The sequence below is a fragment of the Lutra lutra genome, chromosome 10 (genome assembly GCF_902655055.1).
Source record: "Lutra lutra chromosome 10, mLutLut1.2, whole genome shotgun sequence".
In the NCBI taxonomy this organism is placed as follows: Eukaryota; Metazoa; Chordata; class Mammalia; order Carnivora; family Mustelidae; genus Lutra; species Lutra lutra.
The window spans coordinates 10161788-10175808 of record NC_062287.1 but is presented as its reverse complement, the minus strand read 5'-3'; the positions used below and the strand labels follow the sequence as shown (position 1 = coordinate 10175808).

The 14021-nt window shown below is 52.9% G+C and overlaps 1 protein-coding gene across 4 annotated transcripts in view; it reads left to right on the top strand.

The window, feature by feature from the left end:
- Window positions 1-14021, top strand: part of DRD2 (dopamine receptor D2) — a 72184-nt gene that overhangs the window by 35788 nt on the left and 22375 nt on the right. Inside the window, exon 1 of one of the 4 annotated variants that reach the window (XM_047693785.1) lies at window positions 12656-12691. The exons of the other annotated variants lie outside the window; for them this stretch is intronic. The gene's annotated coding sequence lies outside the window, so the exon portion shown is untranslated. Of the gene's footprint in view, window positions 1-12655; window positions 12692-14021 lie in introns of those variants that run through there. 4 annotated transcript variants of the gene reach the window in all.

Below are 14021 nucleotides of genomic sequence, written 5' to 3'. Positions count from 1 at the left end.
GTATTGCAAGATTCTTCCTCAAGGAGATCCAGCCTCTACTTCCTTCAAGGTGTCTGGGTCTATAAATTGGCTCATGTCTTGGAACTGACAATAGGGTTATGAATCCCTGTTCTGGTGATTGAAGTTCGACTTCTAATGGCCTCCCGAGAACAACTCTTCCATTCGTGTAGCTTGGGGAGCAATCTAGTTGATGCTTGTCTGTTTCACTTCTAGGGACACCGTGACGAGCTAGCTGATGTCAAGGTCCCTATGTATCTGACTGTTCTGATGGCCGCTTTGATTCTACTGTCCATTAGGGCCTGGAGGTGGGGTATAGGGGAAGAGCCTATGAGAACGTGTTGAGAGATGTGAGCTCTGATCCCACCTCAGCTGCTAACTAGCTGATTGACCTTGGGAAAATTAGTAAGCCTCTCTGGGCCTGGTTTTTCAGCTCCTAAAGAGGTGGTGATAACTCCCGTCTCCTTGGTCAGAGGGCTGTTGTGAGATGTTTGAAAACCCCAACATGTCTTTAAATGGTGACTGTTTAGCTTTGGCATCTTACATGATGTGAGGGTAGGACGCAAGCTGGGTCTGAACCATCCAGCTGCTTTGGCTCAAACAGTGATACATTCATTGCCCACATTTTAAAATAAGGGGAGTACAAATAAAAGTTCAGATTTTAGTCTTGTTTTGATACACTGGAAGTTCTGGGACATTCTCTTATGGCCACAATAGACCGAGGGACCTCCTTTAAGTGGGACATGTTCTCCCCAGTTTTCCAGCCCCACCCAGCCCATCACCCACAAGCACTGTATTTATTAAGGGTGCCCCAGGGGCCGGGGTGGTGCTAGAGGCTGGGGGATAGACATACACATGAAAATATGAACCTTCCTTTAACCGTGGAGTGTGTAAAGTGCAACCAACGGGCCTGTGCCAGTCTGAGCATAAGCTCGGGGCACGGCTGTTCTCCCTGCACAGGGATGCACCTCCGCTCACTCACATAGACCCAGCTGCTGAGCTCCGACTGTGGGGTGGCTTTTCACTTCTCTCGCAGCCCCTCTGGCTTGTCTGAGTACATTCACTTGCCAGACATTACGGCTTGTTCTGCTTTTTCTTCAGCTCCTGCTCCAGCTTCCGATCTGAACCTAGCCTTCCGGGAAGGACCCCTGCTGACACCGTCTGGGCGGGAACAGCTCCATGTCACAGTGCCACTTGCCAGCACAACATGTATTCATTCGGCCAGTTTTGCTGAGCACTTACTACGGGTGGGCGCTCAGTGGGAGAAACACGATGCTTTTCCATACCCACCTTGGGCACACTGTGCTCTGGGCCTCTTGGAGGGATACCTGCAGTTCACAGCTCATTTGCATAGCCCAGGTGCCCACACCCAGTGAAGGTGGAACACCTCCTTTCTCATCTGTCTACCTTCCCCGGGGATCTCCGATGCTCCTCAGCTCTATAATGAACATCAGCTACAGACATCAATTTGTTAAACTCTGGTAGTGCCGAGGGAAGAGATCCCACGAGCTCCTGCAGTCAGGGAACCCTTCTTCTAGGAGGTAGGCTTTGCCCCGGGAAGGGTCGTTAGGATTTGGACAGCTGAGAAAGAGGGCAGGTGGGGAAACGGTGACAGTCAAAGATGAGGAAATAGAGAGGATGAGGCAAAGGGAAAAGGTGGGGGGAAAGCCACAGGACAGATCAGCTCTAGCTGGAGTATAGGCTCTCCACAAAAGAGCAGCAGGGGTCATTTAGCAAGGTCAAAGGGAAGGAGCAAAAGGCTTAGACTTTATACTTCAGGGAAGTTGTTGAAGGGAGTTCTGGACAAGGCCATGAGAGGAGCCTGGGGCTGTGGCTTTGGGAGGCAGGCTTGGAAGGCAGGTGCAGACTGGTCAGGAAGGGGCAGAGAGGAGGGTAGGAGGAGAGAAGCCTGGGTTCCAGGCCTGCAGGGCTGTGTCATGGCCCAGGCCGAGCTCAGCATAGCTCCTCTGCAGGGGCCAGGGAGAGCTACTCAGCCTCTGGTCAACATTCCTCATGGCAGGAGAACCAGAAGGAAGGGTGAGCCCAGCCTCTCTGGGAAGCATGTCTGGGCTGGAGGAAGGCACAGGGCAGTGGCATTAGCCCTTGCCCTTAGGTGGAGACAGCCAGCAACACCAGCCCACCCTGGTTCTGCCTGCCCCTGGTTCCTTCTCCCTTGGCTGGGGCTGGGGCTCAGGGCGTGATTGCTGCTGCCGCCGGGAGAACATCGCGCTCACTTACAGAGACAGCAGCTCCTTCCAAGGAGAAAATGTTGTGGCAGGGACTCCTGGGCTTATTAGAGTGGGGAGCAGCTCTGAGCGGGGTGCCAGGAGTCCCTGTGCTTCCAAAAATAGCCAGGGAGATCCCCCGGAGCGTGGGGCACGGTTTCCAGCCTCAGCTCTTCAGGGCTGGGATGGGAACTGGAAGCCAGCTGCCTCCAAGGCTGGGCTGCCCCAGATCGAAGCTAGACCCCCTTCCCCATGGCTCTGGGCTTCCCTTGGGGGCTAAGTGTGTGGCTGGTCTCATCAGGGCTTGGAAATCGTGTCAGAAAGTGTCTGAGTCTTCCTGTCTCAAAGCTCGTTATCCCTGGTGACTCACCCACACCAACTTTGTCTCCTGGCTCCATCTCACAGAGTGACGATGGCTTCCCATCCCGGAGGTCCTCTGAGCATGTACTCTGTTGCTAGGCCCAATCTCCTGAGACCCCTCGGGATCCTTTTGTGGGGTCCTACCCTCGTCACAACCGTGAATATCTGCTTTAACATGCGGTAGCTGTAGCAGACAGTTGTCCCCAGCCTGACTGGGGAGGATTCCTTGAGCGGCAGGAGCAGAGCACCCGCTTTCCACCCCTGGCCCCTCAGGGCGGGCAGCTGTGGGGGGTGGTGTGTGTTGCAAAACCTTGGTTCTCCTCTAGTGCAGTCATGCGTGTTCATTAGAAAAAGGAAACCAAGGTCCACAGGTGGAAGTAACCTGTTGGGAGGTCACCCAGCCACGAATGTGAGGCAGAGCTGGGCCAGCGCTCTTTCCCTGCACGCCTCTGTGTCTCTGCATCTTGTCATGGAGTCACGCTCAACCCCAGAGCTCTGCCTGCGTCCCTGTTGCCCATGGAGCCCACATGCCCTTGCTGACTGCCCGGCCGCATGTGCTCTGAGTGCTGGGACGAGGCACGCTGTTGTTTCTCAGCCTTTTTTCTCAGATGGTGAAACAGAAGCATGGTCACATGCTGAAGTTTGCTTTCTCTTGTTCTCCCAGCCATGTACCCCCCCCCCCCCACAGCAGGCATTCTGCGCAATAGGGATGGGCCAGGAATCATGAACACCATAGGCAACCTGAGGGCACAGGCCCTAGAAAGGCACAGGAGTGGGAGGGGATTTTATGGTTTTAAAAAACAGCATCCCAGAGCCCGGGTAGCTGCCACTGTGGCAGCAGTGGGGACAGTGGGGGACAGTGGGGAGCAGAAAGCTGCTGAGCCAGGCAGTGGGTCTCACCCCCTCTCAGCTCATGCCTCAGCCCAGGCCCAGGGTTTGTGGCTGCTGCTCTCTTTATATCTCTGGAAGTTGGAGCAGGTCTGGGATTGGTTTGGACCTCCAGGGGCTGGGAAATGCTGTAGGATCCTGTGCATGTGCTCTGAGGGCTCCTGTGTTCGCTCAGCATTTGAGCCTCAGCTGGCTTCCTGGGCCAGCCCAGCCCCGCTCAAGTCATAGCTACAGTGGTAAGCAGAGGTGACCGGTTAGGGCTTCTGTGACACGAGCCCGTCTACGTGGAGCAGGCAGGGCAGGCAGACGGGGACGTGTGCTTGGTTCCCTACAAACTTCCACTTTGGAAACAAGAGGAAATGTCTGACCTCGGGGGACAGAGTCACTGTCATTGCCGCAAACACCAGGTTCCTAAGTGGTCCCTGTACAATTCCACATCTCGGTAGGGCTCCTTCCAGACTGATGGGACATTACCAGCGGTGCCTGCCTCTGGAGGTGGCAGAAGGAGGAGGGCTGTGGAAAGCCAGAGAGGCCCAGGTTGCACCCCAGATCTGCCATTGACTAGCTGTGTTCTTGGAGATTTGCAGCAGAACTACAGGTGGGAACGTGTGGCCTTTATTTGAGAACAGGCAGCATGACATCTGCACACATTAGCATGAGATACACGACGGGCTCTTCCTGTTTTCACAACTCCTTGTGTCAACCTGCATTGCACAATGGGGTTACTGTATTGCCGTGAGGCTTGGCAGTGATGCAGGAAGAAAGTCTAAGGCTGTCATGCGTGGGGGGGGTCTCGCAACCCCGTGGGAAGGAGTGACTCTGCAAGTGGACATACTCAAGCTTTGTGGTCCGCGTGTCTGCAACCCCACTAAGATAGGAACTGCACTCAGCCTCACCTCTGTCTGCAGTGAAGGCTCCCTAGCAATGCTCCCCTTTGACAGCTGTGTTCAAAATTGGCAAGGAGCCATGTGAAGTGTACGGCAGTGTCCAGTAAGCAGTGCCTCGTCAGGGACCAGTAGCTACTACAACTATTACTATTTTTGTTACTGCAGCACGGGCTCTGGGGACTGGTAGCATTTGGCTGGAGTCCTGCTTCTGCTACCTACGAGCTGGGTCCCTCTCTAGCCCTCAGAGAAATGGGGACGCCATCAGAATAAAGGAGGACCCCTACATAAGGAGTGTCACTGTGCTCAGGACACAGTGGGTGACTAAAATGACCAGCACTAAACACTAAATCATGGGGCAGATACGACTCAGCCCTTCCTTCTGCACCTCCTGCCCCTTGTTGCAGGAGTTTGACACATACCTGATGCTCGGTCTGTGCTCCATCTCTGGAGGACAGAGGAGCCAGGGGAGCCTACTCTTTGCCTGGGAGGAGGAGTTCCAGCATCTTCACCTGAAGACGGGAGCTGTAGCCCAGCCCCTTCACTTAGACACCTGTGGACGGGAGGTGCCTCCCACCTGACCATACCCGGTGCCTGTTGGAGATACTCTTAGACTTACAGAAGATGTGCTGAAGTTGTTCAGAGAGTCCTGTCTGCCCTTCACTAGCTGCCTAGTGCTAATTTTTTACCTAACCAGAGTAGAACTCTCAAAACTTGGAAAGTAGCATTGCTTCTGTACTATTAACGAAAGAAGAGGATTGAGTTGCATTTTGCCAGTTCTTCCACGAATGTCCTTTTTTAGGTCCGGGATCTAGGATCCTGTGTTGCGTTTAGTTGTCCTGTGTCTTTAGTCCCCTCCAATCTGGGACACTTCTTCAGTGTCTGCTTGTTTTTCACGACATGGAGACTTCGGAAGACTACTGGCCAGGTGTTTGTCGAATGTGTGGCACCTGTTTTCAACATTAGTCGTGGAGTGGGCAGCACTGGGTTGTACAGCCTTGCTTTCAAATATTTCCACTTTGTTACGTTTCCCTAGATGTCCAGAGCCTTTGCTTCTGCACAAAATTCTGCTTGGTGGGATGAAAGATCTCATTCAGCTACAAAAGTGGCAGGCAGCTCATGTGTCTCGTGGGTCACATTAGCCTTGTCACCTTCCCTCTGAAGAAGTGTCCTCTTTCTGTCTCACACTATCCAGCTCGTGCTCACGTCTGAGCCTTAGCTGTGGGACCAGTCGCTCCATCTAGCTGGTAGACTGCCCGAGAACGAGGGGGTGCCCCCTGTTTAATGCCGTACCCCTGTTCCCGATCGGCACCGTATCTGCAAGGGGCTCAGCAAGCATGCTGAATGACGCAGCGGTCTCCATCGGCCCCTGTTTGCAGGTGTCCCTTGGAGTGCGAAGAGTAGCCATGCAGGTTATGGAAGTCCAAGTATCATTTTCTCAGGGGCCATGTAGGGAGGCTAAAAAGAGACACACAAAGCTAACACACCAGTCAGACCATACAGCAGAGCCTTTCTTGTCCAGCACGGTTGAGTGACCAGTGGAAGTAACTCATTTAAGAGAGGATTCATTTTAAAATGATACTTCAGACATTTAATTTCCTTAGAACATTCGTGTTCATCCATTTACCAAACTTTTGTGTGTATCTTGGGTCTTTTATTTGAGTAGAGCCCTCTGATGGGAGTCTGGCCCCACTTATTTGCGTAAGTCTTGCTATAACGACCTCTGGTGTTTTCACTTCTACTTTATAAAGTAGAGCAGAGATGGAAACTTGTTTCCCAAGTTTTCAGATTTTCAGAACTTTTAGAGATCTCATTTATATAGAACTAGGCGGGATTTTTTTTTTCCTAGTCATTTTTCTTTATAAAAACATTTCCCGGGGGCGCCTGGGTGGCTCAGTGGGTTAAGCCTCTGCCTTCGGCTCAGGTCATGATCTCAGGGTCCTGGAATCGAGCCCCACATCGGGTTCTCTGCTCAGCAGGGAGCCTGCTTCCCTCTCTCTCTCTGCTGCCTCTCTGCCTACTGTGATCTCTCTCTCTCTGTCAAATAAATAAAATCCTTAAAAAAAAAATTTCCCCAATGCATTTCACTGTCATTATGCAATCACTATTTTGATTTCTGTTTCTTTTTAAGATTTTATTTATTTGGCGGGGGGAGAAAGTGAGCACAAGCAGGAGGAGCATGAGAGGGAGCAGACTCCCCGGGCAGGGAGCAGGACATGGGGATTGATCCTAGGACGTCAGGATCATGACCCGAGCCAAAGACAGCTGCTCAGTTGACTGAGGCACCCAGGTGCCCCACTGATTTTGCATTCATATTTTATTGTTCCTGAAATGGTGGACGAGATGAATGGCAGTTAGAAGAGCAGCTAGCATGAGCAGGCCTGGCAGCTGATCTAACTGCCCGGTTGGTACATGGCTCTCCAGGTGTGCCGGGAGAGGAGGCCGAGCCCAGCTTCATGGAGCGAGCATGCTGTGTGCTATGGACATCAGCGAAGGCCCTTCCTGATAAGAGCATTGGAGGGTGATGGTTCATTCTATGTGCCAGCAGAGTGGAGGACATAGGAGAGCTTTTCAAGTGCATGATCTTTGATTTCCACCTAGCTGTCATTTCCTAAGCTCCCACATAATGCCTGGTGAGTACCAGTTGCTGGAGTGGCAAAAGAGAAAGAAGACGTAGACTTTGCCATAAAAGAGCACGGAGTGGGGAAGAGACAGATGAACCAGAAGCACCAGGAAAAGCAATCTGTGTGCCCTGAGACTGAAGAGGAATAAACAACTTAGAAGGAGATCCTGGAAGACTTCTTGGAGGAGGTGGCCTCGGAGATGATAAATGAGAAAGGGATTTGGAAGAGGCAGAGACCACCGAGCATTATCCTCTTGAAGGACTCAAGATGCTATTTTCTGAAATGGAAGCTGAAGGGACCTGAGGCAGCAGGGTCCACCTCTTCAGTGTCACCACCATCCATTCTGGAGGGGCAGGATCCTTGGGACTCCCCTCCATCAAGTCAACAGTGGAGTGTTTTAGAATAATAGATAAGGAAGGAGGGTGGGGAGCTGGTCTTCCAGAGAAAGGAAGGCAGCCAAGACCAGCAGGCCACCTCTCCCAGGTCCCCAGCGGCTCTGCCTCTCAGGCTGGTGCATGCAGAAAATTCCAGACCCCACTTTATCTCTCATGCCAGGAAGATGGGATGTTTTGTTTCAACCTGTGGCAAACACTCTGGTTGTTGAAGAGATTAGTACTTCCTGGACCACAAATATAATTAGAGGATCAATCGTAGACAGGCTAGAGCGAAGGCAACCTTTGGGGAGAGATATTTGTTTTTACTGTGTCACTTTGAACATCAGCTGGCAGAAAGGCTCCCAAGAGAGGCTGTGCTTCAGAAACAGTAGGACTGCGGCCTCAGGAGAGAGGGCTGAAGTCTCCAGGCATGGCTGGGGAGGGTTAGAGAAAATTCTGCTTTGCTCATAACTTACCTGTGTTTCCAGAAGCTTTCCAAACTCTGAGTGCCCATCTTCCTGCCACCACCAGCCTTGACGGTGAGCATTGAATTAAGTAAGAGGGTACTAGAGCATCATTCAGACTCAGCCTTTGTAGTTCAGCAGTGTATCAGCAGCTCTGCTATCCTGGATCCTGTTATGAAACGGGACTCAAATATGTTCTGGGGCCTGTAAATATAAACTGAGTGACACCCACTGAGCGCAGGCTCTAAGGATTAGTGGGGATGGTGGCAAACTTGAGAACATTGTACCCCAGCTGGCTGGGGCTGGACATAGTGACAGGGGGCAGGGACTTCTGCCAGAGGTGTGGGGTTTTGCCCCTTGTGTGCTTGGGCACCTGGGGAGAACGTAGGGGGTGGGAAGCCCAGGGTGGAGGTGTAGCTCCTTTTCCTTCTTTCCTTCCATTCTTGGAGTATAGACACAGCCCCTTCCCCTTAAGCTGGGCCCTCCTCTAATTGGGGAGGGCCTCGGCCTTCTTCACTCAATGAGTGCCCTGTGTAAAGGGGGCTGCCTCTACTTGACCCAGCCTGCTGTTGCCTGGGATGCAAGGATGCAAACCTGGTATTTCCAAAATCTCGTGATTCCTTTTATAAGAGAAGCTAGAGATCTGTTTTAATTTAAGAACTCCAAATTTGAAATATTAGTAATAAACTGCAATTTTTCAACAGTGTTCTCTGGATGAGCCCAACAAAACGAATCTGCAAGTTCCACGTGGCTCACGGGCTGCCAGTTTGCCACTTCTGGTAGGAAGGGATTAGCTGAGCAGTACCGCGTCTCTGCGGCTGGGCTGGGGGGGGGGGGGGGGCTTTAGTGGCAGGCAGCTTTGCCGGTGAGGATTTCACCGCCTGCTGCCCTTGTCAGCCTCCACTTCTCCCGTGCAACAAAATGCCATCAGTTCCATGTTCTGACCTGCCCCAAGTTGCTACTGGCTTGAGGGTTACGGCGTGTCGCTCTTTGTAGGAAGGTAGCCAACACACCAGCTTACACTTCTCAGATGGTGACTCTGTGTGTGTGTGTGTGTGTGTGTGTAGCATGGGATTTGTGGGGGGAGTGGGAAGCCGAGGTGCCCTGGCATCGGTGGGTTATTTGCACAAACCTGGCAGCTCGAGCTGAGCTGATCCTTGCGAGGAGCTCCCCGCCCCCCCCCCCCCCCCCCCCCCCCCGCCTCAGTCATCACAGCTCCCCGTCAGCCTGTGCCTCAGGGAGCTGTCACAGCCTCATTACTCCTAATTCATCTTCACTTAGTGCATCAAAAGGCTGATTTATCAAATTGGGTGGGCGCACAGGAAGTTTGATTAGCGACATTATGTTGTTTGCCATGACGGGCTCTGAAAACTTAGCTCATCTGTGTCCCAGGAGTCCCAGGAAAAGACTGAAGTGTTTATGTTCTGCCTCAGAAGTTCTCTGGATTGGAAGCCAGGCTGAGAGCTCCAGCCAGAGGCATTTCCTTAATGATGCTCCCAACAGCCACCTTTTCCGGTGGGTCTCACCTTTCCTCCTCTCCCCACTCCCCCACACCCACAGGGGTTCTCTGGGTCTGAGGTATCCAGAGATGGCCTGGGGCAAGCAGGTCCCCGGGCCCATCCACCCTCCTTTGGCTGAGCAGCCATCCTGCCAGCTTGGCATGGAGTGGGGCTGTCCACATGGAGTGTGGGTAATTGGCCTCTGCTCTTGTCTCTATCACTGCCGCTGCCAGGCTGCAGAGCCACACACCCAGATGCTCAGTCCTTTCACCGGGTTCCTGGAGAAGAAGGGGATGGACGCCTCCCAGAAATATGGTTTTGGGAAGCAGCAGCCCATGAAGAGACCTAGCAGGTGCTGGGCTACTCCCTGCATGTGGCGGCCATCCACGAGTTTGTACCCCACTCTGTGCACAGCCTCACCGATATCCAAAGGAATGCAAGCATCAGGCTTGGAGGGCAGCCCTTGGAAGGACTGATGGCACATGTCCATCTCTGAGCAGGATAGGGGTGGGAGAGATACGTGTACACAAGTTGGATGATGTCGGCGTGGGGTGGGGGGACTCAGGAGAGAGACCCACGGAGCCCCCCAGGCTTGTCCTCCTTGAGCTGACTTCCTATCTTTGAAGATGTGGCTGCTGAGGACATGATAGTGACCACAGGGGAAGCTAATACCTGCCCTCATTGGGTCAGGTCCGCCAGCAAGGGGGAGAGCGCAGAGAGCTGTGTAAAGTGTGGGGTGAGGGTGGGGGGCTGCCTAGAGACCTTGACCGCCATCTTGGTAATGAAAGCAACTGGCTCTGGGAACTTGGATGGTTCCTTTCACTTTTCTGCCTCTTAGTTTTTTATTCTGTAAAGTGAAGAGATTAGATTGAAGGTTTCTTCCAGGAGTGGAATTCAATTCTCTACATTTTTCCAGGTCAGTTATCAAGAGAGTAGGAATAATGGCATCATCTCTGGGCCAGAGACGATGCTAAGGGCTTGATGTACCTCATTTAACCTTCAGAGTAACCCCAGGGGGAAAGTAGTCTCCCCCTGTTTAGAGCTGTTCACAGCAGCACGGCTGTGTTAATGCCCACCTGCGCCGCAGACGCTCATTAACTCCAGCGAAGCTGGTAGGCTTCCCAGAAGCTGCTGAGATGTACATGGGATTAAGACGCCTTTTGCCCGTCAGGCCTCATGGACACTCAGAGAGATGGGGCAGACTCAGAGCAAAGCAGGTACCAAAGAACACATGCAAACAGCGATCAGATGGTAGCAAGCACCAAGGCTTTCTAATGAGAATGTAGGTATGATCAGTTTCCAGATAACCAGAGAAAGGTCTCTGTGGAGGTGATCATAACACACTGACATTTTCATAGGACTTTAGAGTTTGCAAGACACTTTGAAACACACCATTTTATGCAGTTCTCCTACCTCTCACTGAAATTAGGGATGTCTGCTCTCGTTATTAAATTATTGTTAATTATTAAATTGAGGATCGGAGAAGTGGCTCAGCCGAGGGAACTAGATTATCCTTCTGCAGGTCGGACATCTGCACAGTTAAGACGAGATGATCCAGGGTTGATGGCTGCTCGGGAACCTCAGAGAGTCTGCGAGGTCTCTCTGCGTGCCTGGCCCACCCCCACCTTTAGGAACAGAGGGGTCTCGTGGCTGGGGCAGACTCACAGTTGACTAGGAAGGCTACAGGCCAAGTAGGGTTTCTTTTTCTCAAAGAGTCAGAGGGAAGGGTCAAGGTTGCTGTAAATCCATGTAGCACAGGCTGAGAAGACTTTACCCAAAGTCACCTGCCAGGCACCCACAATGTCTCGGGGCTGCTTGGTGGGAACTTCATGTGGTGTGTGGCTGGAGTTTCTCTGTATTGTCCAGAGGGTTAGAGGCCACACAGGAATTGGGGTCTCTTGCCCCCAGCGCCCCTCCTCACAGCCCTGGTGTGTTGCCTGGACCCTGTCCCACAGCTCAGCCCCACCTCTCCGGCGGCCCGAGCATCTGTCGCGAGCATATGAACTGCCCTTTATTGGGCATGTGCCACCTACTGGCCCCTTCGTATGCATTTTCTGAGCTAATTTCCCAGCCACTCCAGTGAGGAGGGAGTTGTGTCCGTTTTACAGATGAGAAGATTGAGGCCCAGAGTGATTGCATTGTCAAGACTGCACCTCTAGCGAGCGTTGGGGGTGAGATTAAAAGCCAGATCTGTCTGTCTGATTAAAAAAAAAAAACAAACTAACTAACAGGCTGCATTGACTCTTCTTCAATTCCCGGGATGGAAAGAAGCTATTCCTCTTTGGATTCTGGTCATTGCTGCTTGGGAAAGCCTCAAATGTGGGGGGCAGGGATGGGATGGGGAAAGGGAGCGCGGTACCGGCGGGCACAGAGCAGGCCATGAAGACTCTGCCCATCGCTGGGGCTGCCTTCCTGCCTTCTTCCATTGTGTGGGAGAGGAAGTTGGGCTCTCTCCATGACCCCAGCCTGCCCTGAACTGGCCTGAAGGGGTGAGCCCAGAGACAGCCCCTGGGATGACCCCCGTTCTCGGCCACACTCTCTGCTGCTCTTACCTGAAATCCAGCCTGTCCCGTCCTTCTTGGAGCTTACTGGGGCTGAGAAGCCCAATGCCCTAGAGACTCCCGAGGTGTCGTTTTCTGGAAAACATTGGTAATCTGAGGGTACTTGGAACTCTGAACAAAGTTGCGTGTGGCCCGGACCGCCATGTCCCTCTTTGTAAGGTTGTGAGCTGTTCCTCTGGGGCCCTGCACACAGTCTGAGACCCAACAGCTTGCTGGGGTGAGAGCCTGGCCATGCCCTTGAAGGAACCATGTCTGTAGGTTCTGCGGGCAGAGGGATCTATGTCCCTAACCTGCTTGGGTGAACTCGGGCCAGTTTCTCCCCTCTCTCTTCCTCTTTTCTTCGTCTGAGAACCAGAAACCATGTTGCGTCTCACAGGGCTGTGGTGCAGACGAAGAGAAACGGTCTGTGCACAGCGCTTCACACAGTGACGAGCTCGGAGTAGGAGCTTGGCCGCTGTTCCCTTTGTCCCTTATCACCTTGGGTCCTGCTAGCTGAGCCACCATCCTCTGGGAAAGGGAGGACCCAAGGCTAGGACGTCACCCAGCTTCCACCACGACCAGTGTGTGGCCCATTTTGAGTCATCCATAAACCCATTGTGAGATCCCAGACATCATAGAATTTCGTCTGTAAATACTTTGCTGTGTATCACAACACGATCTGGGCCCTACAAAAATGAGCCAGAACACCACTGCCACACTCAAGAACCCTTCCCAGGGATTCCTTCCTGGCATCGGAATCCACCCTTCAGCTTGTCAGTGGTCTGGTGAAACATCAGGGATCTTTAAAAAGCTGGTTTCTCTGAATCGGGATTCAAGTAAGTTCCCCACATTACATCGGCCGATTCGGCTTTCAGGTTTCTCTTATTATATTTTTCTGCAACCTGGATCTTACTGACTGCGTCCTGGCCGTGAGGTTTTACCTTCAGTTGGTCTTTGGGCAGGAGTCATAAAGTTAGACTTTGCTGTCCCCACTCCCTCACCCCGCATTGGGGAAAGGGCTCCGTTCTCCTTCCTGCAAAAGTAATGTTCCCACAGTCCCCAGTGCCAGCCTGCGGGAGTGAAGGATTGGTGGGGGGCAGGCATGGGACCCTAGGGCTCCCAGCGGCGGGATGGTGGGCGCTGGTTCTTATTCGGACTCACCTGCCGCTCGTTTTCATGAACAGGGGTGTCTTTTCATAAAGCGAAGCCATTTTCTGCCAAATAGCAAGGACTGCTTTTCCTCCTTCCAGAGCAATAAGCTTCAGGATTTGTCTCCCTCTTGGCTTTCAAGAGCATGTTTTCTCAATTCTTTCCTGAAATTAAAGTAAAGGTCAAGGAGGCTGGTCTGAGACCCGCCCTCCCTCCTCTCCGGGCTCCTGCTGGTGAGTCTGGCTAAGTGTACCTGCCTCCTGGGCTCCATGACCCAGTGCTCAGGGCAAACCCAGCTCAACTTACCAATTCTTGTCATCCTGGGGGGGAGGGGGGAATTGCAAAGGGGGAAAAAGAGAAAGGAAGGGGGGAAAACCCAGTGCCAGCCTGTGGGCTCCTTTCTGAATTTAGATCTGAGCAATTTGTAGAGGCCTCCTTCTCCCCACTGTGTTCCCTTCCTCGGGGAGGGGGCCCCGGGCCCCACGCCCTCCACCCTGCTTCCCACCTGCCAATTTTCTGCTCCGCACGTGAGCTGCCCCAGCTATCTGCCCTGTCCCTTGCACGGGGTTGAACTGCGAGGATTTTTAATCAGCAGGCAGCACACGCACGGAGAGAACAGCACCACCAGCCCGCTTAGCTGAGCGGTGCTGGAGCCTTCGCTCCCCGCCCCCTCCCCACACTGAGTCACTCCCAGCTAACAGTTAATTAATTTGTGACACTTTGACAGTTTGTGAAGAGACATTTTTACGGAGCCTTCAAAATGCACAGGGATGGGGCTGTCAGGCAGACTCCTTTCTTGCATTATCTGGGTCTCCAGACCCTGCCTCACCCTACCTTAGAAGGGAGAGAGGGGGCCAGCCCTGAGCTAGCCCTGCAGCCCTCCTTGGTCCTGGCCTCTTGGGACACTTCATACTCCCAGGGACCCCTGGGCAGGGCCTGGGCACCTGGCCATGTTGGAAAGAGGGGAAAACATGACAGCATGAGGGCTGGGAAGGCCCCAGTCATACTCTGCTCTCG